Below are 27749 nucleotides of genomic sequence, written 5' to 3' on the forward strand. Positions count from 1 at the left end.
AAATTATATTACCGAGACATAGCTACACAGGAACAACAAGTACAACATTAAATGATCGTTCATTAATCTTTGAAAAACCAACAACTAGCCGACTAGACTTTATACGACAAGTTGTTATTCATGGTACTACTCCGCACATGATAAAGGGTCCGGATGGTAGGGAGATTAGAATAATATATTGCAAGCGTGAAAAGACAACGACGACCACAACAACGACGGAGAAGCTATTCTCAATTGCAATAACAGAAACAACAACGACTACAGCCAAACCATTTGAAATTAGAACGACTGAACGAACAACGACGAAAAAACCAATCCGATACTGCGATAACAGTACAGAACCAAAAGCTGTCACTAATTCCGACGGACAAATTATTTTACTCATTTTGCCGCAACGACCAGGAACAACTCCTCGCCCTATAACTGGACCAAATCGACAAACGATAAAATTCATTGAAAGTCGTCCAGGAACCACGCCTGGAACGATTACGAACAGTAAAGGAGATATAATACAAATTATATTACCGAGACGTAGCTACACAGGAACAACAAGTACAACATTAAATGATCGTTCATTAATCTTTGAAAAACCAACAACTAGCCGACTAGACTTTATACGACAAGTTGTTATTCATGGTACTACTCCGCACATGATAAAGGGTCCGGATGGTAGGGAGATTAGAATAATATATTGCAAGCGTGAAAAGACAACGACGACCACAACAACGACGGAGAAGCCATTCTCAATTGCAATAACAGAAACAACAACGACTACAGCCAAACCATTTGAAATTAGAACGACTGAACGAACAACAACGACGAAAAAACCAATCCGATACTGCGATAACAGTACAGAACCAAAAGCTGTCACTAATTCCGACGGACAAATTATTTTACTCATTTTGCCGCAACGACCAGGAACAACTCCTCGCCCTATAACTGGACCAAATCGACAAACGATAAAATTCATTGAAAGTCGACCAGGAACCACGCCTGGAACGGTTACGAACAGTAAAGGAGATATAATACAAATTATATTACCGAGACATAGCTACACAGGAACAACAAGTACAAAATTAAATGATCGTTCATTAATCTTTGAAAAACCAACAACTAGCCGACTAGACTTTATACGACAAGTTGTTATTCATGGTACTACTCCGCACATGATAAAGGGTCCGGATGGTAGGGAGATTAGAATAATATATTGCAAGCGTGAAAAGACAACGACGACCACAACAACGACGGAGAAGCCATTCTCAATTGCAATAACAGAAACAACAACGACTACAGCCAAACCATTTGAAATTAGAACGACTGAACGAACAACAACGACGAAAAAACCAATCCGATACTGCGATAACAGTACAGAACCAAAAGCTGTCACTAATTCCGACGGACAAATTATTTTACTCATTTTGCCGCAACGACCAGGAACAACTCCTCGCCCTATAACTGGACCAAATCGACAAACGATAAAATTCATTGAAAGTCGTCCAGGAACCACGCCTGGAACGGTTACGAACAGTAAAGGAGATATAATACAAATTATATTACCGAGACATAGCTACACAGGAACAACAAGTACAACATTAAATGATCGTTCATTAATCTTTGAAAAACCAACAACTAGCCGACTAGACTTTATACGACAAGTTGTTATTCATGGTACTACTCCGCACATGATAAAGGGTCCGGATGGTAGGGAGATTAGAATAATATATTGCAAGCGTGAAAAGACAACGACGACCACAACAACGACGGAGAAGCCATTCTCAATTGCAATAACAGAAACAACAACGACTACAGCCAAACCATTTGCAATTAGAACGACTGAACGAACAACAACGACGGAGAAGCCATTCTCAATTGCAATAACAGAAACAACAACGACTACAGCCAAACCATTTGAAATTAGAACGACTGAACGAACAACAACGACGGAGAAGCCATTCTCAATTGCAATAACAGAAACAACAACGACTACAGCCAAACCATTTGAAATTAGAACGACTGAACGAACAACAACGACGAAAAAACCAATCCGATACTGCGATAACAGTACAGAACCAAAAGCTGTCACTAATTCCGACGGACAAATTATTTTACTCATTTTGCCGCAACGACCAGGAACAACTCCTCGCCCTATAACTGGACCAAATCGACAAACGATAAAATTCATTGAAAGTCGTCCAGGAACCACGCCTGGAACGGTTACGAACAGTAAAGGAGATATAATACAAATTATATTACCGAGACATAGCTACACAGGAACAACAAGTACAACATTAAATGATCGCTCATTAATCTTTGAAAAACCAACAACTAGCCGACTAGACTTTATACGACAAGTTGTTATTCATGGTACTACTCCGCAAATGATAAAGGGTCCGGATGGTAGGGAGATTAGAATAATATATTGCAAGCGTGAAAAGACAACGACGACCACAACAACGACGGAGAAGCCATTCTCAATTGCAATAACAGAAACAACAACGACTACAGCCAAACCATTTGAAATTAGAACGACTGAACGAACAACAACGACGAAAAAACCAATCCGATACTGTGATAACAGTACAGAACCAAAAGCTGTCACTAATTCCGACGGACAAATTATTTTACTCATTTTGCCGCAACGACCAGGAACAACTCCTCGCCCTATAACTGGACCAAATCGACAAACGATAAAATTCATTGAAAGTCGTCCAGGAACCACGCCTGGAACGGTTACGAACAGTAAAGGAGATATAATACAAATTATATTACCGAGACATAGCTACACAGGAACAACAAGTACAACATTAAATGATCGTTCATTAATCTTTGAAAAACCAACAACTAGCCGACTAGACTTTATACGACAAGTTGTTATTCATGGTACTACTCCGCACATGATAAAGGGTCCGGATGGTAGGGAGATTAGAATAATATATTGCAAGCGTGAAAAGACAACGACGACCACAACAACGACGGAGAAGCCATTCTCAATTGCAATAACAGAAACAACAACGACTACAGCCAAACCATTTGAAATTAGAACGACTGAACGAACAACAACGACGAAAAAACCAATCCGATACTGCGATAACAGTACAGAACCAAAAGCTGTCACTAATTCCGACGGACAAATTATTTTACTCATTTTGCCGCAACGACCAGGAACAACTCCTCGCCCTATAACTGGACCAAATCGACAAACGATAAAATTCATTGAAAGTCGTCCAGGAACCACGCCTGGAACGGTTACGAACAGTAAAGGAGATATAATACAAATTATATTACCGAGACATAGCTACACAGGAACAACAAGTACAACATTAAAAGATCGTTCATTAATCTTTGAAAAACCAACAACTAGTCGACTAGACTTTATACGACAAGTTGTTATTCATGGTACTACTCCGCACATGATAAAGGGTCCGGATGGTAGGGAGATTAGAATAATATATTGCAAGCGTGAAAAGACAACGACGACCACAACAACGACGGAGAAGCCATTCTCAATTGCAATAACAGAAACAACAACGACTACAGCCAAACCATTTGAAATTAGAACGACTGAACGAACAACAACGACGGAGAAGCCATTCTCAATTGCAATAACAGAAACAACAACGACTACAGCCAAACCATTTGAAATTAGAACGACTGAACGAACAACAACGACGGAGAAGCCATTCTCAATTGCAATAACAGAAACAACAACGACTACAGCCAAACCATTTGAAATTAGAACGACTGAACGAACAACAACGACGAAAAAACCAATCCGATACTGCGATAACAGTACAGAACCAAAAGCTGTCACTAATTCCGACGGACAAATTATTTTACTCATTTTGCCGCAACGACCAGGAACAACTCCTCGCCCTATAACTGGACCAAATCGACAAACGATAAAATTCATTGAAAGTCGTCCAGGAACCACGCCTGGAACGGTTACGAACAGTAAAGGAGATATAATACAAATTATATTACCGAGACATAGCTACACAGGAACAACAAGTACAACATTAAATGATCGCTCATTAATCTTTGAAAAACCAACAACTAGCCGACTAGACTTTATGCGACAAGTTGTTATTCATGGTACTACTCCGCACATGATAAAGGGTCCGGATGGTAGGGAGATTAGAATAATATATTGCAAGCGTGAAAAGACAACGACGGAGAAGCCATTCTCAATTGCAATAACAGAAACAACAACGACTACAGCCAAACCATTTGAAATTAGAACGACTGAACGAACAACAACGACGAAAAAACCAATCCGATACTGTGATAACAGTACAGAACCAAAAGCTGTCACTAATTCCGACGGACAAATTATTTTACTCATTTTGCCGCAACGACCAGGAACAACTCCTCGCCCTATAACTGGACCAAATCGACAAACGATAAAATTCATTGAAAGTCGTCCAGGAACCACGCCTGGAACGGTTACGAACAGTAAAGGAGATATAATACAAATTATATTACCGAGACATAGCTACACAGGAACAACAAGTACAAAATTAAATGATCGTTCATTAATCTTTGAAAAACCAACAACTAGCCGACTAGACTTTATACGACAAGTTGTTATTCATGGTACTACTCCGCACATGATAAAGGGTCCGGATGGTAGGGAGATTAGAATAATATATTGCAAGCGTGAAAAGACAACGACGACCACAACAACGACGGAGAAGCCATTCTCAATTGCAATAACAGAAACAACAACGACTACAGCCAAACCATTTGAAATTAGAACGACTGAACGAACAACAACGACGAAAAAACCAATCCGATACTGCGATAACAGTACAGAACCAAAAGCTGTCACTAATTCCGACGGACAAATTATTTTACTCATTTTGCCGCAACGACCAGGAACAACTCCTCGCCCTATAACTGGACCAAATCGACAAACGATAAAATTCATTGAAAGTCGTCCAGGAACCACGCCTGGAACGGTTACGAACAGTAAAGGAGATATAATACAAATTATATTACCGAGACATAGCTACACAGGAACAACAAGTACAACATTAAAAGATCGTTCATTAATCTTTGAAAAACCAACAACTAGCCGACTAGACTTTATACGACAAGTTGTTATTCATGGTACTACTCCGCACATGATAAAGGGTCCGGATGGTAGGGAGATTAGAATAATATATTGCAAGCGTGAAAAGACAACGACGACCACAACAACGACGGAGAAGCCATTCTCAATTGCAATAACAGAAACAACAACGACTACAGCCAAACCATTTGCAATTAGAACGACTGAACGAACAACAACGACGGAGAAGCCATTCTCAATTGCAATAACAGAAACAACAACGACTACAGCCAAACCATTTGAAATTAGAACGACTGAACGAACAACAACGACGGAGAAGCCATTGTCAATTGCAATAACAGAAACAACAACGACTACAGCCAAACCATTTGAAATTAGAACGACTGAACGAACAACAACGACGAAAAAACCAATCCGATACTGCGATAACAGTACAGATCCAAAAGCTGTCACTAATTCCGACGGACAAATTATTTTACTCATTTTGCCGCAACGACCAGGAACAACTCCTCGCCCTATAACTGGACCAAATCGACAAACGATAAAATTCATTGAAAGTCGTCCAGGAACCACGCCTGGAACGGTTACGAACAGTAAAGGAGATATAATACAAATTATATTACCGAGACATAGCTACACAGGAACAACAAGTACAACATTAAATGATCGTTCATTAATCTTTGAAAAACCAACAACTAGCCGACTAGACTTTATACGACAAGTTGTTATTCATGGTACTACTCCGCACATGATAAAGGGTCCGGATGGTAGGGAGATTAGAATAATATATTGCAAGCGTGAAAAGACAACGACGACCACAACAACGACGGAGAAGCTATTCTCAATTGCAATAACAGAAACAACAACGACTACAGCCAAACCATTTGAAATTAGAACGACTGAACGAACAACGACGAAAAAACCAATCCGATACTGCGATAACAGTACAGAACCAAAAGCTGTCACTAATTCCGACGGACAAATTATTTTACTCATTTTGCCGCAACGACCAGGAACAACTCCTCGCCCTATAACTGGACCAAATCGACAAACGATAAAATTCATTGAAAGTCGTCCAGGAACCACGCCTGGAACGATTACGAACAGTAAAGGAGATATAATACAAATTATATTACCGAGACGTAGCTACACAGGAACAACAAGTACAACATTAAATGATCGTTCATTAATCTTTGAAAAACCAACAACTAGCCGACTAGACTTTATACGACAAGTTGTTATTCATGGTACTACTCCGCACATGATAAAGGGTCCGGATGGTAGGGAGATTAGAATAATATATTGCAAGCGTGAAAAGACAACGACGACCACAACAACGACGGAGAAGCCATTCTCAATTGCAATAACAGAAACAACAACGACTACAGCCAAACCATTTGAAATTAGAACGACTGAACGAACAACAACGACGAAAAAACCAATCCGATACTGCGATAACAGTACAGAACCAAAAGCTGTCACTAATTCCGACGGACAAATTATTTTACTCATTTTGCCGCAACGACCAGGAACAACTCCTCGCCCTATAACTGGACCAAATCGACAAACGATAAAATTCATTGAAAGTCGACCAGGAACCACGCCTGGAACGGTTACGAACAGTAAAGGAGATATAATACAAATTATATTACCGAGACATAGCTACACAGGAACAACAAGTACAACATTAAATGATCGTTCATTAATCTTTGAAAAACCAACAACTAGCCGACTAGACTTTATACGACAAGTTGTTATTCATGGTACTACTCCGCACATGATAAAGGGTCCGGATGGTAGGGAGATTAGAATAATATATTGCAAGCGTGAAAAGACAACGACGACCACAACAACGACGGAGAAGCCATTCTCAATTGCAATAACAGAAACAACAACGACTACAGCCAAACCATTCGAAATTAGAACGACTGAACGAACAACAACGACGAAAAAACCAATCCGATACTGTGATAACAGTACAGAACCAAAAGCTGTCACTAATTCCGACGGACAAATTATTTTACTCATTTTGCCGCAACGACCAGGAACAACTCCTCGCCCTATAACTGGACCAAATCGACAAACGATAAAATTCATTGAAAGTCGTCCAGGAACCACGCCTGGAACGGTTACGAACAGTAAAGGAGATATAATACAAATTATATTACCGAGACATAGCTACACAGGAACAACAAGTACAACATTAAATGATCGTTCATTAATCTTTGAAAAACCAACAACTAGCCGACTAGACTTTATACGACAAGTTGTTATTCATGGTACTACTCCGCACATGATAAAGGGTCCGGATGGTAGGGAGATTAGAATAATATATTGCAAGCGTGAAAAGACAACGACGACCACAACAACGACGGAGAAGCCATTCTCAATTGCAATAACAGAAACAACAACGACTACAGCCAAACCATTCGAAATTAGAACGACTGAACGAACAACAACGACGAAAAAACCAATCCGATACTGTGATAACAGTACAGAACCAAAAGCTGTCACTAATTCCGACGGACAAATTATTTTACTCATTTTGCCGCAACGACCAGGAACAACTCCTCGCCCTATAACTGGACCAAATCGACAAACGATAAAATTCATTGAAAGTCGTCCAGGAACCACGCCTGGAACGGTTACGAACAGTAAAGGAGATATAATACAAATTATATTACCGAGACATAGCTACACAGGAACAACAAGTACAACATTAAATGATCGTTCATTAATCTTTGAAAAACCAACAACTAGCCGACTAGACTTTATACGACAAGTTGTTATTCATGGTACTACTCCGCACATGATAAAGGGTCCGGATGGTAGGGAGATTAGAATAATATATTGCAAGCGTGAAAAGACAACGACGACCACAACAACGACGGAGAAGCCATTCTCAATTGCAATAACAGAAACAACAACGACTACAGCCAAACCATTTGAAATTAGAACGACTGAACGAACAACAACGACGAAAAAACCAATCCGATACTGCGATAACAGTACAGAACCAAAAGCTGTCACTAATTCCGACGGACAAATTATTTTACTCATTTTGCCGCAACGACCAGGAACAACTCCTCGCCCTATAACTGGACCAAATCGACAAACGATAAGATTCATTGAAAGTCGTCCAGGAACCACGCCTGGAACGGTTACGAACAGTAAAGGAGATATAATACAAATTATATTACCGAAACATAGCTACACAGAAACAACAAGTACAACATTAAATGATCGTTCATTAATCTTTGAAAAACCAACAACTAGCCGACTAGACTTTATACGACAAGTTGTTATTCATGGTACTACTCCGCACATGATAAAGGGTCCGGATGGTAGGGAGATTAGAATAATATATTGCAAGCGTGAAAAGACAACGACGACCACAACAACGACGGAGAAGCCATTCTCAATTGCAATAACAGAAACAACAACGACTACAGCCAAACCATTTGAAATTAGAACGACTGAACGAACAACAACGACGGAAAAGCCATTCTCAATTGCAATAACAGAAACAACAACGACTACAGCCAAACCATTTGAAATTAGAACGACTGAACGAACAACAACGACGGAGAAGCCATTCTCAATTGCAATAACAGAAACAACAACGACTACAGCCAAACCATTTGAAATTAGAACGACTGAACGAACAACAACGACGAAAAAACCAATCCGATACTGCGATAACAGTACTGAACCAAAAGCTGTCACTAATTCCGACGGACAAATTATTTTACTCATTTTGCCGCAACGACCAGGAACAACTCCTCGCCCTATAACTGGACCAAATCGACAAACGATAAAATTCATTGAAAGTCGTCCAGGAACCACGCCTGGAACTGTTACGAACAGTAAAGGAGATATAATACAAATTATATTACCGAGACATAGCTACACAGGAACAACAAGTACAACATTAAATGATCGCTCATTAATCTTTGAAAAACCAACAACTAGCCGACTAGACTTTATACGACAAGTTGTTATTCATGGTACTACTCCGCACATGATAAAGGGTCCGGATGGTAGGGAGATTAGAATAATATATTGCAAGCGTGAAAAGACAACGACGACCACAACAACGACGGAGAAGCCATTCTCAATTGCAATAACAGAAACAACAACGACTACAGCCAAACCATTTGAAATTAGAACGACTGAACGAACAACAACGACGAAAAAACCAATCCGATACTGCGATAACAGTACAGAACCAAAAGCTGTCACTAATTCCGACGGACAAATTATTTTACTCATTTTGCCGCAACGACCAGGAACAACTCCTCGCCCTATAACTGGACCAAATCGACAAACGATAAGATTCATTGAAAGTCGTCCAGGAACCACGCCTGGAACGGTTACGAACAGTAAAGGAGATATAATACAAATTATATTACCGAAACATAGCTACACAGAAACAACAAGTACAACATTAAATGATCGTTCATTAATCTTTGAAAAACCAACAACTAGCCGGCTAGACTTTATACGACAAGTTGTTATTCATGGTACTACTCCGCACATGATAAAGGGTCCGGATGGTAGGGAGATTAGAATAATATATTGCAAGCGTGAAAAGACAACGACGACCACAACAACGACGGAGAAGCCATTCTCAATTGCAATAACAGAAACAACAACGACTACAGCCAAACCATTTGAAATTAGAACGACTGAACGAACAACAACGACGGAAAAGCCATTCTCAATTGCAATAACAGAAACAACAACGACTACAGCCAAACCATTTGAAATTAGAACGACTGAACGAACAACAACGACGGAGAAGCCATTCTCAATTGCAATAACAGAAACAACAACGACTACAGCCAAACCATTTGAAATTAGAACGACTGAACGAACAACAACGACGAAAAAACCAATCCGATACTGCGATAACAGTACTGAACCAAAAGCTGTCACTAATTCCGACGGACAAATTATTTTACTCATTTTGCCGCAACGACCAGGAACAACTCCTCGCCCTATAACTGGACCAAATCGACAAACGATAAAATTCATTGAAAGTCGTCCAGGAACCACGCCTGGAACTGTTACGAACAGTAAAGGAGATATAATACAAATTATATTACCGAGACATAGCTACACAGGAACAACAAGTACAACATTAAATGATCGCTCATTAATCTTTGAAAAACCAACAACTAGCCGACTAGACTTTATACGACAAGTTGTTATTCATGGTACTACTCCGCACATGATAAAGGGTCCGGATGGTAGGGAGATTAGAATAATATATTGCAAGCGTGAAAAGACAACGACGACCACAACAACGACGGAGAAGCCATTCTCAATTGCAATAACAGAAACAACAACGACTACAGCCAAACCATTTGAAATTGGAACGACTGAACGAACAACAACGACGAAAAAACCAATCCGATACTGCGATAACAGTACAGAACCAAAAGCTGTCACTAATTCCGACGGACAAATTATTTTACTCATTTTGCCGCAACGACCAGGAACAACTCCTCGCCCTATAACTGGACCAAATCGACAAACGATAAAATTCATTGAAAGTCGTCCAGGAACCACGCCTGGAACGGTTACGAACAGTAAAGGAGATATAATACAAATTATATTACCGAGACATAGCTACACAGGAACAACAAGTACAACATTAAATGATCGTTCATTAATCTTTGAAAAACCAACAACTAGCCGACTAGACTTTATACGACAAGTTGTTATTCATGGTACTACTCCGCACATGATAAAGGGTCCGGATGGTAGGGAGATTAGAATAATATATTGCAAGCGTGAAAAGACAACGACGACCACAACAACGACGGAGAAGCCATTCTCAATTGCAATAACAGAAACAACAACGACTACAGCCAAACCATTTGAAATTAGAACGACTGAACGAACAACAACGACGAAAAAACCAATCCGATACTGCGATAACAGTACAGAACCAAAAGCTGTCACTAATTCCGACGGACAAATTATTTTACTCATTTTGCCGCAACGACCAGGAACAACTCCTCGCCCTATAACTGGACCAAATCGACAAACGATAAAATTCATTGAAAGTCGTCCAGGAACCACGCCTGGAACGGTTACGAACAGTAAAGGAGATATAATACAAATTATATTACCGAGACATAGCTACACAGGAACAACAAGTACAACATTAAATGATCGTTCATTAATCTTTGAAAAACCAACAACTAGCCGACTAGACTTTATACGACAAGTTGTTATTCATGGTACTACTCCAAACATGATAAAGGGTCCAGATGGTAAAGATATTGGAATAATATATTGCAAGCGTGGAGGTTATACTTATACAACATCATATTCTACTGGAATATTGGGAAGTGGGGAAACTACACATTTTGGACACACTGAAGCTCCACCCCCACCAACAGAAAGAACGACCACAACAACGAAATTACCGTCTTCAATAACAATGGTACAGACGACAACAACGACTACAGTCAAACCATTTGAAATTAGAACGACTGAACGAACAACAACGACGAAAAAACCAATCCGATACTGCGATAACAGTACAGAACCAAAAGCTGTCACTAATTCCGACGGACAAATTATTTTACTCATTTTGCCGCAACGACCAGGAACAACTCCTCGCCCTATAACTGGACCAAATCGACAAACGATAAAATTCATTGAAAGTCGTCCAGGAACCACGCCTGGAACGGTTACGAACAGTAAAGGAGATATAATACAAATTATATTACCGAGACATAGCTACACAGGAACAACAAGTACAACATTAAATGATCGTTCATTAATCTTTGAAAAACCAACAACTAGCCGACTAGACTTTATACGACAAGTTGTTATTCATGGTACTACTCCGCACATGATAAAGGGTCCGGATGGTAGGGAGATTAGAATAATATATTGCAAGCGTGAAAAGACAACGACGACCACAACAACGACGGAGAAGCCATTCTCAATTGCAATAACAGAAACAACAACGACTACAGCCAAACCATTTGAAATTAGAACGACTGAACGAACAACAACGACGAAAAAACCAATCCGATACTGCGATAACAGTACAGAACCAAAAGCTGTCACTAATTCCGACGGACAAATTATTTTACTCATTTTGCCGCAACGACCAGGAACAACTCCTCGCCCTATAACTGGACCAAATCGACAAACGATAAAATTCATTGAAAGTCGTCCAGGAACCACGCCTGGAACGGTTACGAACAGTAAAGGAGATATAATACAAATTATATTACCGAGACATAGCTACACAGGAACAACAAGTACAACATTAAATGATCGTTCATTAATCTTTGAAAAACCAACAACTAGCCGACTAGACTTTATACGACAAGTTGTTATTCATGGTACTACTCCGCACATGATAAAGGGTCCGAATGGTAGGGAGATTAGAATAATATATTGCAAGCGTGAAAAGACAACGACGACCACAACAACGACGGAGAAGCCATTCTCAATTGCAATAACAGAAACAACAACGACTACAGCCAAACCATTTGAAATTAGAACGACTGAACGAACAACAACGACGAAAAAACCAATCCGATACTGCGATAACAGTACAGAACCAAAAGCTGTCACTAATTCCGACGGACAAATTATTTTACTCATTTTGCCGCAACGACCAGGAACAACTCCTCGCCCTATAACTGGACCAAATCGACAAACGATAAAATTCATTGAAAGTCGTCCAGGAACCACGCCTGGAACGGTTACGAACAGTAAAGGAGATATAATACAAATTATATTACCGAGACATAGCTACACAGGAACAACAAGTACAACATTAAATGATCGTTCATTAATCTTTGAAAAACCAACAACTAGCCGACTAGACTTTATACGACAAGTTGTTATTCATGGTACTACTCCGCACATGATAAAGGGTCCGGATGGTAGGGAGATTAGAATAATATATTGCAAGCGTGAAAAGACAACGACGACCACAACAACGACGGAGAAGCCATTCTCAATTGCAATAACAGAAACAACAACGACTACAGCCAAACCATTTGAAATTAGAACGACTGAACGAACAACAACGACGAAAAAACCAATCCGATACTGCGATAACAGTACAGAACCAAAAGCTGTCACTAATTCCGACGGACAAATTATTTTACTCATTTTGCCGCAACGACCAGGAACAACTCCTCGCCCTATAACTGGACCAAATCGACAAACGATAAAATTCATTGAAAGTCGTCCAGGAACCACGCCTGGAACGGTTACGAACAGTAAAGGAGATATAATACAAATTATATTACCGAGACATAGCTACACAGGAACAACAAGTACAACATTAAATGATCGTTCATTAATCTTTGAAAAACCAACAACTAGCCGACTAGACTTTATACGACAAGTTGTTATTCATGGTACTACTCCGCACATGATAAAGGGTCCGGATGGTAGGGAGATTAGAATAATATATTGCAAGCGTGAAAAGACAACGACGACCACAACAACGACGGAGAAGCCATTCTCAATTGCAATAACAGAAACAACAACGACTACAGCCAAACCATTTGAAATAAGAACGACTGAACGAACAACAACGACGAAAAAACCAATCCGATACTGCGATAACAGTACAGAACCAAAAGCTGTCACTAATTCCGACGGACAAATTATTTTACTCATTTTGCCGCAACGACCAGGAACAACTCCTCGCCCTATAACTGGACCAAATCGACAAACGATAAAATTCATTGAAAGTCGTCCAGGAACCACGCCTGGAACGGTTACGAACAGTAAAGGAGATATAATACAAATTATATTACCGAGACGTAGCTACACAGGAACAACAAGTACAACATTAAATGATCGTTCATTAATCTTTGAAAAACCAACAACTAGCCGACTAGACTTTATACGACAAGTTGTTATTCATGGTACTACTCCGCACATGATAAAGGGTCCGGATGGTAGGGAGATTAGAATAATATATTGCAAGCGTGAAAAGACAACGACGACCACAACAACGACGGAGAAGCCATTCTCAATTGCAATAACAGAAACAACAACGACTACAGCCAAACCATTTGAAATTAGAACGACTGAACGAACAACAACGACGAAAAAACCAATCCGATACTGCGATAACAGTACAGAACCAAAAGCTGTCACTAATTCCGACGGACAAATTATTTTACTCATTTTGCCGCAACGACCAGGAACAACTCCTCGCCCTATAACTGGACCAAATCGACAAACGATAAAATTCATTGAAAGTCGTCCAGGAACCACGCCTGGAACGGTTACGAACAGTAAAGGAGATATAATACAAATTATATTACCGAGACATAGCTACACAGGAACAACAAGTACAACATTAAATGATCGTTCATTAATCTTTGAAAAATCAACAACTAGCCGACTAGACTTTATACGACAAGTTGTTATTCATGGTACTACTCCGCACATGATAAAGGGTCCGGATGGTAGGGAGATTAGAATAATATATTGCAAGCGTGAAAAGACAACGACGACCACAACAACGACGGAGAAGCCATTCTCAATTGCAATAACAGAAACAACAACGACTACAGCCAAACCATTTGAAATTAGAACGACTGAACGAACAACAACGACGAAAAAACCAATCCGATACTGCGATAACAGTACAGAACCAAAAGCTGTCACTAATTCCGACGGACAAATTATTTTACTCATTTTGCCGCAACGACCAGGAACAACTCCTCGCCCTATAACTGGACCAAATCGACAAACGATAAAATTCATTGAAAGTCGTCCAGGAACCACGCCTGGAACGGTTACGAACAGTAAAGGAGATATAATACAAATTATATTACCGAGACATAGCTACACAGGAACAACAAGTACAACATTAAATGATCGTTCATTAATCTTTGAAAAACCAACAACTAGCCGACTAGACTTTATACGACAAGTTGTTATTCATGGTACTACTCCGCACATGATAAAGGGTCCGGATGGTAGGGAGATTAGAATAATATATTGCAAGCGTGAAAAGACAACGACGACCACAACAACGACGGAGAAGCCATTCTCAATTGCAATAACAGAAACAACAACGACTACAGCCAAACCATTTGAAATTAGAACGACTGAACGAACAACAACGACGAAAAAACCAATCCGATACTGCGATAACAGTACAGAACCAAAAGCTGTCACTAATTCCGACGGACAAATTATTTTACTCATTTTGCCGCAACGACCAGGAACAACTCCTCGCCCTATAACTGGACCAAATCGACAAACGATAAAATTCATTGAAAGTCGTCCAGGAACCACGCCTGGAACGGTTACGAACAGTAAAGGAGATATAATACAAATTATATTACCGAGACATAGCTACACAGGAACAACAAGTACAACATTAAATGATCGTTCATTAATCTTTGAAAAACCAACAACTAGCCGACTAGACTTTATACGACAAGTTGTTATTCATGGTACTACTCCGCACATGATAAAGGGTCCGGATGGTAGGGAGATTAGAATAATATATTGCAAGCGTGAAAAGACAACGACGACCACAACAACGACGGAGAAGCCATTCTCAATTGCAATAACAGAAACAACAACGACTACAGCCAAACCATTTGAAATTAGAACGACTGAACGAACAACAACGACGAAAAAACCAATCCGATACTGCGATAACAGTACAGAACCAAAAGCTGTCACTAATTCCGACGGACAAATTATTTTACTCATTTTGCCGCAACGACCAGGAACAACTCCTCGCCCTATAACTGGACCAAATCGACAAACGATAAAATTCATTGAAAGTCGTCCAGGAACCACGCCTGGAACGGTTACGAACAGTAAAGGAGATATAATACAAATTATATTACCGAGACATAGCTACACAGGAACAACAAGTACAACATTAAATGATCGTTCATTAATCTTTGAAAAACCAACAACTAGCCGACTAGACTTTATACGACAAGTTGTTATTCATGGTACTACTCCGCACATGATAAAGGGTCCGGATGGTAGGGAGATTAGAATAATATATTGCAAGCGTGAAAAGACAACGACGACCACAACAACGACGGAGAAGCCATTCTCAATTGCAATAACAGAAACAACAACGACTACAGCCAAACCATTTGAAATAAGAACGACTGAACGAACAACAACGACGAAAAAACCAATCCGATACTGCGATAACAGTACAGAACCAAAAGCTGTCACTAATTCCGACGGACAAATTATTTTACTCATTTTGCCGCAACGACCAGGAACAACTCCTCGCCCTATAACTGGACCAAATCGACAAACGATAAAATTCATTGAAAGTCGTCCAGGAACCACGCCTGGAACGGTTACGAACAGTAAAGGAGATATAATACAAATTATATTACCGAGACGTAGCTACACAGGAACAACAAGTACAACATTAAATGATCGTTCATTAATCTTTGAAAAACCAACAACTAGCCGACTAGACTTTATACGACAAGTTGTTATTCATGGTACTACTCCGCACATGATAAAGGGTCCGGATGGTAGGGAGATTAGAATAATATATTGCAAGCGTGAAAAGACAACGACGACCACAACAACGACGGAGAAGCCATTCTCAATTGCAATAACAGAAACAACAACGACTACAGCCAAACCATTTGAAATTAGAACGACTGAACGAACAACAACGACGAAAAAACCAATCCGATACTGCGATAACAGTACAGAACCAAAAGCTGTCACTAATTCCGACGGACAAATTATTTTACTCATTTTGCCGCAACGACCAGGAACAACTCCTCGCCCTATAACTGGACCAAATCGACAAACGATAAAATTCATTGAAAGTCGTCCAGGAACCACGCCTGGAACGGTTACGAACAGTAAAGGAGATATAATACAAATTATATTACCGAGACATAGCTACACAGGAACAACAAGTACAACATTAAATGATCGTTCATTAATCTTTGAAAAACCAACAACTAGCCGACTAGACTTTATACGACAAGTTGTTATTCATGGTACTACTCCGCACATGATAAAGGGTCCGGATGGTAGGGAGATTAGAATAATATATTGCAAGCGTGAAAAGACAACGACGACCACAACAACGACGGAGAAGCCATTCTCAATTGCAATAACAGAAACAACAACGACTACAGCCAAACCATTTGAAATTAGAACGACTGAACGAACAACAACGACGAAAAAACCAATCCGATACTGCGATAACAGTACAGAACCAAAAGCTGTCACTAATTCCGACGGACAAATTATTTTACTCATTTTGCCGCAACGACCAGGAACAACTCCTCGCCCTATAACTGGACCAAATCGACAAACGATAAAATTCATTGAAAGTCGTCCAGGAACCACGCCTGGAACGGTTACGAACAGTAAAGGAGATATAATACAAATTATATTACCGAGACATAGCTACACAGGAACAACAAGTACAACATTAAATGATCGTTCATTAATCTTTGAAAAACCAACAACTAGCCGACTAGACTTTATACGACAAGTTGTTATTCATGGTACTACTCCGCACATGATAAAGGGTCCGGATGGTAGGGAGATTAGAATAATATATTGCAAGCGTGAAAAGACAACGACGACCACAACAACGACGGAGAAGCCATTCTCAATTGCAATAACAGAAACAACAACGACTACAGCCAAACCATTTGAAATAAGAACGACTGAACGAACAACAACGACGAAAAAACCAATCCGATACTGCGATAACAGTATAGAACCAAAAGCTGTCACTAATTCCGACGGACAAATTATTTTACTCATTTTGCCGCAACGACCAGGAACAACTCCTCGCCCTATAACTGGACCAAATCGACAAACGATAAAATTCATTGAAAGTCGTCCAGGAACCACGCCTGGAACGGTTACGAACAGTAAAGGAGATATAATACAAATTATATTACCGAGACGTAGCTACACAGGAACAACAAGTACAACATTAAATGATCGTTCATTAATCTTTGAAAAACCAACAACTAGCCGACTAGACTTTATACGACAAGTTGTTATTCATGGTACTACTCCGCACATGATAAAGGGTCCGGATGGTAGGGAGATTAGAATAATATATTGCAAGCGTGAAAAGACAACGACGACCACAACAACGACGGAGAAGCCATTCTCAATTGCAATAACAGAAACAACAACGACTACAGCCAAACCATTTGAAATTAGAACGACTGAACGAACAACAACGACGAAAAAACCAATCCGATACTGCGATAACAGTACAGAACCAAAAGCTGTCACTAATTCCGACGGACAAATTATTTTACTCATTTTGCCGCAACGACCAGGAACAACTCCTCGCCCTATAACTGGACCAAATCGACAAAAGATAAAATTCATTGAAAGTCGTCCAGGAACCACGCCTGGAACGGTTACGAACAGTAAAGGAGATATAATACAAATTATATTACCGAGACATAGCTACACAGGAACAACAAGTACAACATTAAATGATCGTTCATTAATCTTTGAAAAACCAACAACTAGCCGACTAGACTTTATACGACAAGTTGTTATTCATGGTACTACTCCGCACATGATAAAGGGTCCGGATGGTAGGGAGATTAGAATAATATATTGCAAGCGTGAAAAGACAACGACGACCACAACAACGACGGAGAAGCCATTCTCAATTGCAATAACAGAAACAACAACGACTACAGCCAAACCATTTGAAATTAGAACGACTGAACGAACAACAACGACGAAAAAACCAATCCGATACTGCGATAACAGTACAGAACCAAAAGCTGTCACTAATTCCGACGGACAAATTATTTTACTCATTTTGCCGCAACGACCAGGAACAACTCCTCGCCCTATAACTGGACCAAATCGACAAACGATAAAATTCATTGAAAGTCGTCCAGGAACCACGCCTGGAACGGTTACGAACAGTAAAGGAGATATAATACAAATTATATTACCGAGACATAGCTACACAGGAACAACAAGTACAACATTAAATGATCGTTCATTAATCTTTGAAAAACCAACAACTAGCCGACTAGACTTTATACGACAAGTTGTTATTCATGGTACTACTCCGCACATGATAAAGGGTCCGGATGGTAGGGAGATTAGAATAATATATTGCAAGCGTGAAAAGACAACGACGACCACAACAACGACGGAGAAGCCATTCTCAATTGCAATAACAGAAACAACAACGACTACAGCCAAACCATTTGAAATTAGAACGACTGAACGAACAACAACGACGAAAAAACCAATCCGATACTGCGATAACAGTACAGAACCAAAAGCTGTCACTAATTCCGACGGACAAATTATTTTACTCATTTTGCCGCAACGACCAGGAACAACTCCTCGCCCTATAACTGGACCAAATCGACAAACGATAAAATTCATTGAAAGTCGTCCAGGAACCACGCCTGGAACGGTTACGAACAGTAAAGGAGATATAATACAAATTATATTACCGAGACATAGCTACACAGGAACAACAAGTACAACATTAAATGATCGTTCATTAATCTTTGAAAAACCAACAACTAGCCGACTAGACTTTATACGACAAGTTGTTATTCATGGTACTACTCCGCACATGATAAAGGGTCCGGATGGTAGGGAGATTAGAATAATATATTGCAAGCGTGAAAAGACAACGACGACCACAACAACGACGGAGAAGCCATTCTCAATTGCAATAACAGAAACAACAACGACTACAGCCAAACCATTTGAAATAAGAACGACTGAACGAACAACAACGACGAAAAAACCAATCCGATACTGCGATAACAGTACAGAACCAAAAGCTGTCACTAATTCCGACGGACAAATTATTTTACTCATTTTGCCGCAACGACCAGGAACAACTCCTCGCCCTATAACTGGACCAAATCGACAAACGATAAAATTCATTGAAAGTCGTCCAGGAACCACGCCTGGAACGGTTACGAACAGTAAAGGAGATATAATACAAATTATATTACCGAGACGTAGCTACACAGGAACAACAAGTACAACATTAAATGATCGTTCATTAATCTTTGAAAAACCAACAACTAGCCGACTAGACTTTATACGACAAGTTGTTATTCATGGTACTACTCCGCACATGATAAAGGGTCCGGATGGTAGGGAGATTAGAATAATATATTGCAAGCGTGAAAAGACAACGACGACCACAACAACGACGGAGAAGCCATTCTCAATTGCAATAACAGAAACAACAACGACTACAGCCAAACCATTTGAAATAAGAACGACTGAACGAACAACAACGACGAAAAAACCAATCCGATACTGCGATAACAGTACAGAACCAAAAGCTGTCACTAATTCCGACGGACAAATTATTTTACTCATTTTGCCGCAACGACCAGGAACAACTCCTCGCCCTATAACTGGACCAAATCGACAAACGATAAAATTCATTGAAAGTCGTCCAGGAACCACGCCTGGAACGGTTACGAACAGTAAAGGAGATATTATACAAATTATATTACCGAGACATAGCTACACAGGAACAACAAGTACAACATTAAATGACCGTTCATTAATCTTTGAAAAACCAACAACTAGCCGACTAGACTTTATACGCCAAGTTGTCATTCATGGTACTACTCCGCACATGATAAAGGGTCCGGATGGTAGGGAGATTAGAATAATATATTGCAAACGTGAAAAGACAACGACGACCACAACAACGACGGAGAAGCCATTCTCAATTGCAATAACAGAAACAACAACGACTACAGCCAAACCATTTGAAATTAGAACGACTGAACGAACAACAACGACGAAAAAACCAATCCGATACTGCGATAACAGTACAGAACCAAAAGCTGTCACTAATTCCGACGGACAAATTATTTTACTCATTTTGCCGCAACGACCAGGAACAACTCCTCGCCCTATAACTGGACCAAATCGACAAACGATAAAATTCATTGAAAGTCGTCCAGGAACCACGCCTGGAACGGTTACGAACAGTAAAGGAGATATAATACAAATTATATTACCGAGACGTAGCTACACAGGAACAACAAGTACAACATTAAATGATCGTTCATTAATCTTTGAAAAACCAACAACTAGCCGACTAGACTTTATACGACAAGTTGTTATTCATGGTACTACTCCGCACATGATAAAGGGTCCGGATGGTAGGGAGATTAGAATAATATATTGCAAGCGTGAAAAGACAACGACGACCACAACAACGACGGAGAAGCCATTCTCAATTGCAATAACAGAAACAACAACGACTACAGCCAAACCATTTGAAATTAGAACGACTGAACGAACAACAACGACGAAAAAACCAATCCGATACTGCGATAACAGTACAGAACCAAAAGCTGTCACTAATTCCGACGGACAAATTATTTTACTCATTTTGCCGCAACGACCAGGAACAACTCCTCGCCCTATAACTGGACCAAATCGACAAACGATAAAATTCATTGAAAGTCGTCCAGGAACCACGCCTGGAACGGTTACGAACAGTAAAGGAGACATAATACAAATTATATTACCGAGACATAGCTACACAGGAACAACAAGTACAACATTAAATGACCGTTCATTAATCTTTGAAAAACCAACAACTAGCCGACTAGACTTTATACGACAAGTTGTTATTCATGGTACTACTCCGCACATGATAAAGGGTCCGGATGGTAGGGAGATTAGAATAATATATTGCAAGCGTGAAAAGACAACGACGACCACAACAACGACGGAGAAGCCATTCTCAATTGCAATAACAGAAACAACAACGACTACAGCCAAACCATTTGAAATTAGAACGACTGAACGAACAACAACGACGAAAAAACCAATCCGATACTGCGATAACAGTACAGAACCAAAAGCAGTCACTAATTCCGACGGACAAATTATTTTACTCATTTTGCCGCAACGACCAGGAACAACTCCTCGCCCTATAACTGGACCAAATCGACAAACGATAAAATTCATTGAAAGTCGTCCAGGAACCACGCCTGGAACGGTTACGAACAGTAAAGGAGATATAATACAAATTATATTACCGAGACATAGCTACACAGGAACAACAAGTACAACATTAAATGATCGTTCATTAATCTTTGAAAAACCAACAACTAGCCGACTAGACTTTATACGACAAGTTGTTATTCATGGTACTACTCCGCACATGATAAAGGGTCCGGATGGTAGGGAGATTAGAATAATATATTGCAAGCGTGAAAAGACAACGACGACCACAACAACGACGGAGAAGCCATTCTCAATTGCAATAACAGAAACAACAACGACTACAGCCAAACCATTTGAAATTAGAACGACTGAACGAACAACAACGACGAAAAAACCAATCCGATACTGCGATAACAGTACAGAACCAAAAGCTGTCACTAATTCCGACGGACAAATTATTTTACTCATTTTGCCGCAACGACCAGGAACAACTCCTCGCCCTATAACTGGTCCAAATCGACAAACGATAAAATTCATTGAAAGTCGTCCAGGAACCACGCCTGGAACGGTTACGAACAGTAAAGGAGATATAATACAAATTATATTGCCGAGACGTAGCTACACAGGAACAACAAGTACAACATTAAATGATCGTTCATTAATCTTTGAAAAACCAACAACTAGCCGACTAGACTTTATACGACAAGTTGTTATTCATGGTACTACTCCGCACATGATAAAGGGTCCGGATGGTAGGGAGATTAGAATAATATATTGCAAGCGTGAAAAGACAACGACGACCACAACAACGACGGAGAAGCCATTCTCAATTGCAATAACAGAAACAACAACGACTACAGCCAAACCATTTGAAATTAGAACGACTGAACGAACAACAACGACGAAAAAACCAATCCGATACTGCGATAACAGTACAGAACCAAAAGCTGTCACTAATTCCGACGGACAAATTATTTTACTCATTTTGCCGCAACGACCAGGAACAACTCCTCGCCCTATAACTGGACCAAATCGACAAACGATAAAATTCATTGAAAGTCGTCCAGGAACCACGCCTGGAACGGTTACGAACAGTAAAGGAGATATAATACAAATTATATTACCGAGACATAGCTACACAGGAACAACAAGTACAACATTAAATGATCGTTCATTAATCTTTGAAAAACCAACAACTAGCCGACTAGACTTTATACGACAAGTTGTTATTCATGGTACTACTCCGCACATGATAAAGGGTCCGGATGGTAGGGAGATTAGAATAATATATTGCAAGCGTGAAAAGACAACGACGTCCACAACAACGACGGAGAAGCCATTCTCAATTGCAATAACAGAAACAACAACGACTACAGCCAAACCATTTGAAATTAGAACGACTGAACGAACAACAACGACGAAAAAACCAATCCGATACTGCGATAACAGTACAGAACCAAAAGCTGTCACTAATTCCGACGGACAAATTATTTTACTCATTTTGCCGCAACGACCAGGAACAACTCCTCGCCCTATAACTGGACCAAATCGACAAACGATAAAATTCATTGAAAGTCGTCCAGGAACCACGCCTGGAACGGTTACGAACAGTAAAGGAGATATAATACAAATTATATTACCGAGACATAGCTACATAGGAACAACAAGTACAACATTAAATGATCGTTCATTAATCTTTGAAAAACCAACAACTAGCCGACTAGACTTTATACGACAAGTTGTTATTCATGGTACTACTCCGCACATGATAAAGGGTCCGGATGGTAGGGAGATTAGAATAATATATTGCAAGCGTGAAAAGACAACGACGACCACAACAACGACGGAGAAGCCATTCTCAATTGCAATAACAGAAACAACAACGACTACAGCCAAACCATTTGAAATTAGAATGACTGAACGAACAACAACGACGAAAAAACCAATCCGATACTGCGATAACAGTACAGAACCAAAAGCTGTCACTAATTCCGACGGACAAATTATTTTACTCATTTTGCCGCAACGACCAGGAACAACTCCTCGCCCTATAACTGGACCAAATCGACAAACGATAAAATTCATTGAAAGTCGTCCAGGAACCACGCCTGGAACGGTTACGAACAGTAAAGGAGATATAATACAAATTATATTACCGAGACATAGCTACACAGGAACAACAAGTACAACATTAAATGATCGTTCATTAATCTTTGAAAAACCAACAACTAGCCGACTAGACTTTATACGACAAGTTGTTATTCATGGTACTACTCCGCACATGATAAAGGGTCCGGATGGTAGGGAGATTAGAATAATATATTGCAAGCGTGAAAAGACAACGACGACCACAACAACGACGGAGAAGCCATTCTCAATTGCAATAACAGAAACAACAACGACTACAGCCAAACCATTTGAAATTAGAACGACTGAACGAACAACGACGAAAAAACCAATCCGATACTGCGATAACAGTACAGAACCAAAAGCTGTCACTAATTCCGACGGACAAATTATTTTACTCATTTTGCCGCAACGACCAGGAACAACTCCTCGCCCTATAACTGGACCAAATCGACAAACGATAAAATTCATTGAAAGTCGTCCAGGAACCACGCCTGGAACGGTTACGAACAGTAAAGGAGATATAATACAAATTATATTACCGAGACGTAGCTACACAGGAACAACAAGTACAACATTAAATGATCGTTCATTAATCTTTGAAAAACCAACAACTAGCCGACTAGACTTTATACGACAAGTTGTTATTCATGGTACTACTCCGCACATGATAAAGGGTCCGGATGGTAGGGAGATTAGAATAATATATTGCAAGCGTGAAAAGACAACGACGACCACAACAACGACGGAGAAGCCATTCTCAATTGCAATAACAGAAACAACAACGACTACAGCCAAACCATTTGAAATTAGAACGACTGAACGAACAACAACGACGAAAAAACCAATCCGATACTGCGATAACAGTACAGAACCAAAAGCTGTCACTAATTCCGACGGACAAATTATTTTACTAATTTTGCCGCAACGACCAGGAACAACTCCTCGCCCTATAACTGGACCAAATCGACAAACTATAAAATTCATTGAAAGTCGTCCAGGAACCACGCCTGGAGCGGTTACGAACAGTAAAGGAGATATAATACAAATTATATTACCGAGACATAGCTACACAGGAACAACAAGTACAACATTAAATGACCGTTCATTAATCTTTGAAAAACCAACAACTAGCCGACTAGACTTTATACGACAAGTTGTTATTCATGGTACTACTCCGCACATGATAAAGGGTCCGGATGGTAGGGAGATTAGAATAATATATTGCAAGCGTGAAAAGACAACGACGACCACAACAACGACGGAGAAGCCATTCTCAATTGCAATAACAGAAACAACAACGACTACAGCCAAACCATTTGAAATTAGAACGACTGAACGAACAACAACGACGAAAAAACCAATCCGATACTGCGATAACAGTACAGAACCAAAAGCTGTCACTAATTCCGACGGACAAATTATTTTACTCATTTTGCCGCAACGACCAGGAACAACTCCTCGCCCTATAACTGGACCAAATCGACAAACGATAAAATTCATTGAAAGTCGTCCTGGAACCACGCCTGGAACGGTTACGAACAGTAAAGGAGATATAATACAAATTATATTACCGAGACATAGCTACACAGGAACAACAAGTACAACATTAAATGACCGTTCATTAATCTTTGAAAAACCAACAACTAGCCGACTAGACTTTATACGACAAGTTGTTATTCATGGTACTACTCCGCACATGATAAAGGGTCCGGATGGTAGGGAGATTAGAATAATATATTGCAAGCGTGAAAAGACAACGACGACCACAACAACGACGGAGAAGCCATTCTCAATTGCAATAACAGAAACAACAACGACTACAGCCAAACCATTTGAAATTAGAACGACTGAACGAACAACAACGACGAAAAAATCAATCCGATACTGCGATAACAGTACAGAACCAAAAGCTGTCACTAATTCCGACGGACAAATTATTTTACTCATTTTGCCGCAACGACCAGGAACAACACCTCGCCCTATAACTGGACCAAATCGACAAACGATAAAATTCATTGAAAGTCGTCCAGGAACCACGCCTGGAACGGTTACGAACAGTAAAGGAGATATAATACAAATTATATTACCGAGACGTAGCTACCCAGGAACAACAAGTACAACATTAAATGACCGTTCATTAATCTTTGAAAAACCAACAACTAGCCGACTAGACTTTATACGACAAGTTGTTATTCATGGTACTACTCCGCACATGATAAAGGGTCCGGATGGTAGGGAGATTAGAATAATATATTGCAAGCGTGAAAAGTCAACGACGACCACAACAACGACGGAGAAGCCATTCTCAATTGCAATAACAGAAACAACAACGACTACAGCCAAACCATTTGAAATTAGAACGACTGAACGAACAACAACGACGAAAAAACCAATCCGATACTGCGATAACAGTACAGAACCAAAAGCTGTCACTAATTCCGACGGACAAATTATTTTACTCATTTTGCCGCAACGACCAGGAACAACTCCTCGCCCTATAACTGGACCAAATCGACAAACGATAAAATTTATTGAAAGTCGTCCAGGAACCACGCCTGGAACGGTTACGAACAATAAAGGAGATATAATACAAATTATATTACCGAGACATAGCTACACAGGAACAACAAGTACAACATTAAATGACCGTTCATTAATCTTTGAAAAACCAACAACTAGCCGACTAGACTTTATACGACAAGTTGTTATTCATGGTACTACTCCGCACATGATAAAGGGTCCGGATGGTAGGGAGATTAGAATAATATATTGCAAGCGTGAAAAGACAACGACGACCACAACAACGACGGAGAAGCCATTCTCAATTGCAATAACAGAAACAACAACGACTACAGCCAAACCATTTGAAATTAGAACGACTGAACGAACAACAACGATGAAAAAATCAATCCGATACTGCGATAACAGTACAGAACCAAAAGCTGTCACTAATTCCGACGGACAAATTATTTTACTCATTTTGCCGCAACGACCAGGAACAACACCTCGCCCTATAACTGGACCAAATCGACAAACGATAAAATTCATTGAAAGTCGTCCAGGAACCACGCCTGGAACGGTTACGAACAATAAAGGAGAAATAATACAAATTATATTACCGAGACGTAGCTACACAGGAACAACAAGTACAACATTAAATGACCGTTCATTAATCTTTGAAAAACCAACAACTAGCCGACTAGACTTTATACGACAAGTTGTTATTCATGGTACTACTCCGCACATGATAAAGGGTCCGGATGGTAGGGAGATTAGAATAATATATTGCAAGCGTGAAAAGACAACGACGACCACAACAACGACGGAGAAGCCATTCTCAATTGCAATAACAGAAACAACAACGACTACAGACAAACCATTTGAAATTAGAACGACTGAACGAACAACAACGACGAAAAAACCAATCCGATACTGCGATAACAGTACAGAACCAAAAGCTGTCACTAATTCCGACGGACAAATTATTTTACTCATTTTGCCGCAACGACCAGGAACAACTCCTCGCCCTATAACTGGACCAAATCGACAAACGATAAAATTTATTGAAAGTCGT

The 27749-nt window shown here is 39.9% G+C and overlaps 1 protein-coding gene across 1 annotated transcript in view; it reads left to right on the forward strand.

Moving 5' to 3' along the window:
- The window catches only part of Muc12Ea (Mucin 12Ea), a 79071-nt gene that overhangs the window by 30367 nt on the left and 20955 nt on the right, over nt 1-27749 (forward strand). The gene's annotated exons all lie outside the window — the stretch shown is intronic.

The sequence above is a fragment of the Parasteatoda tepidariorum genome, chromosome 2, assembly GCF_982258835.1.
Source record: "Parasteatoda tepidariorum strain Cologne lab strain chromosome 2, Ptep-v5.0, whole genome shotgun sequence".
Classification (NCBI taxonomy): domain Eukaryota; kingdom Metazoa; phylum Arthropoda; class Arachnida; order Araneae; family Theridiidae; genus Parasteatoda; species Parasteatoda tepidariorum.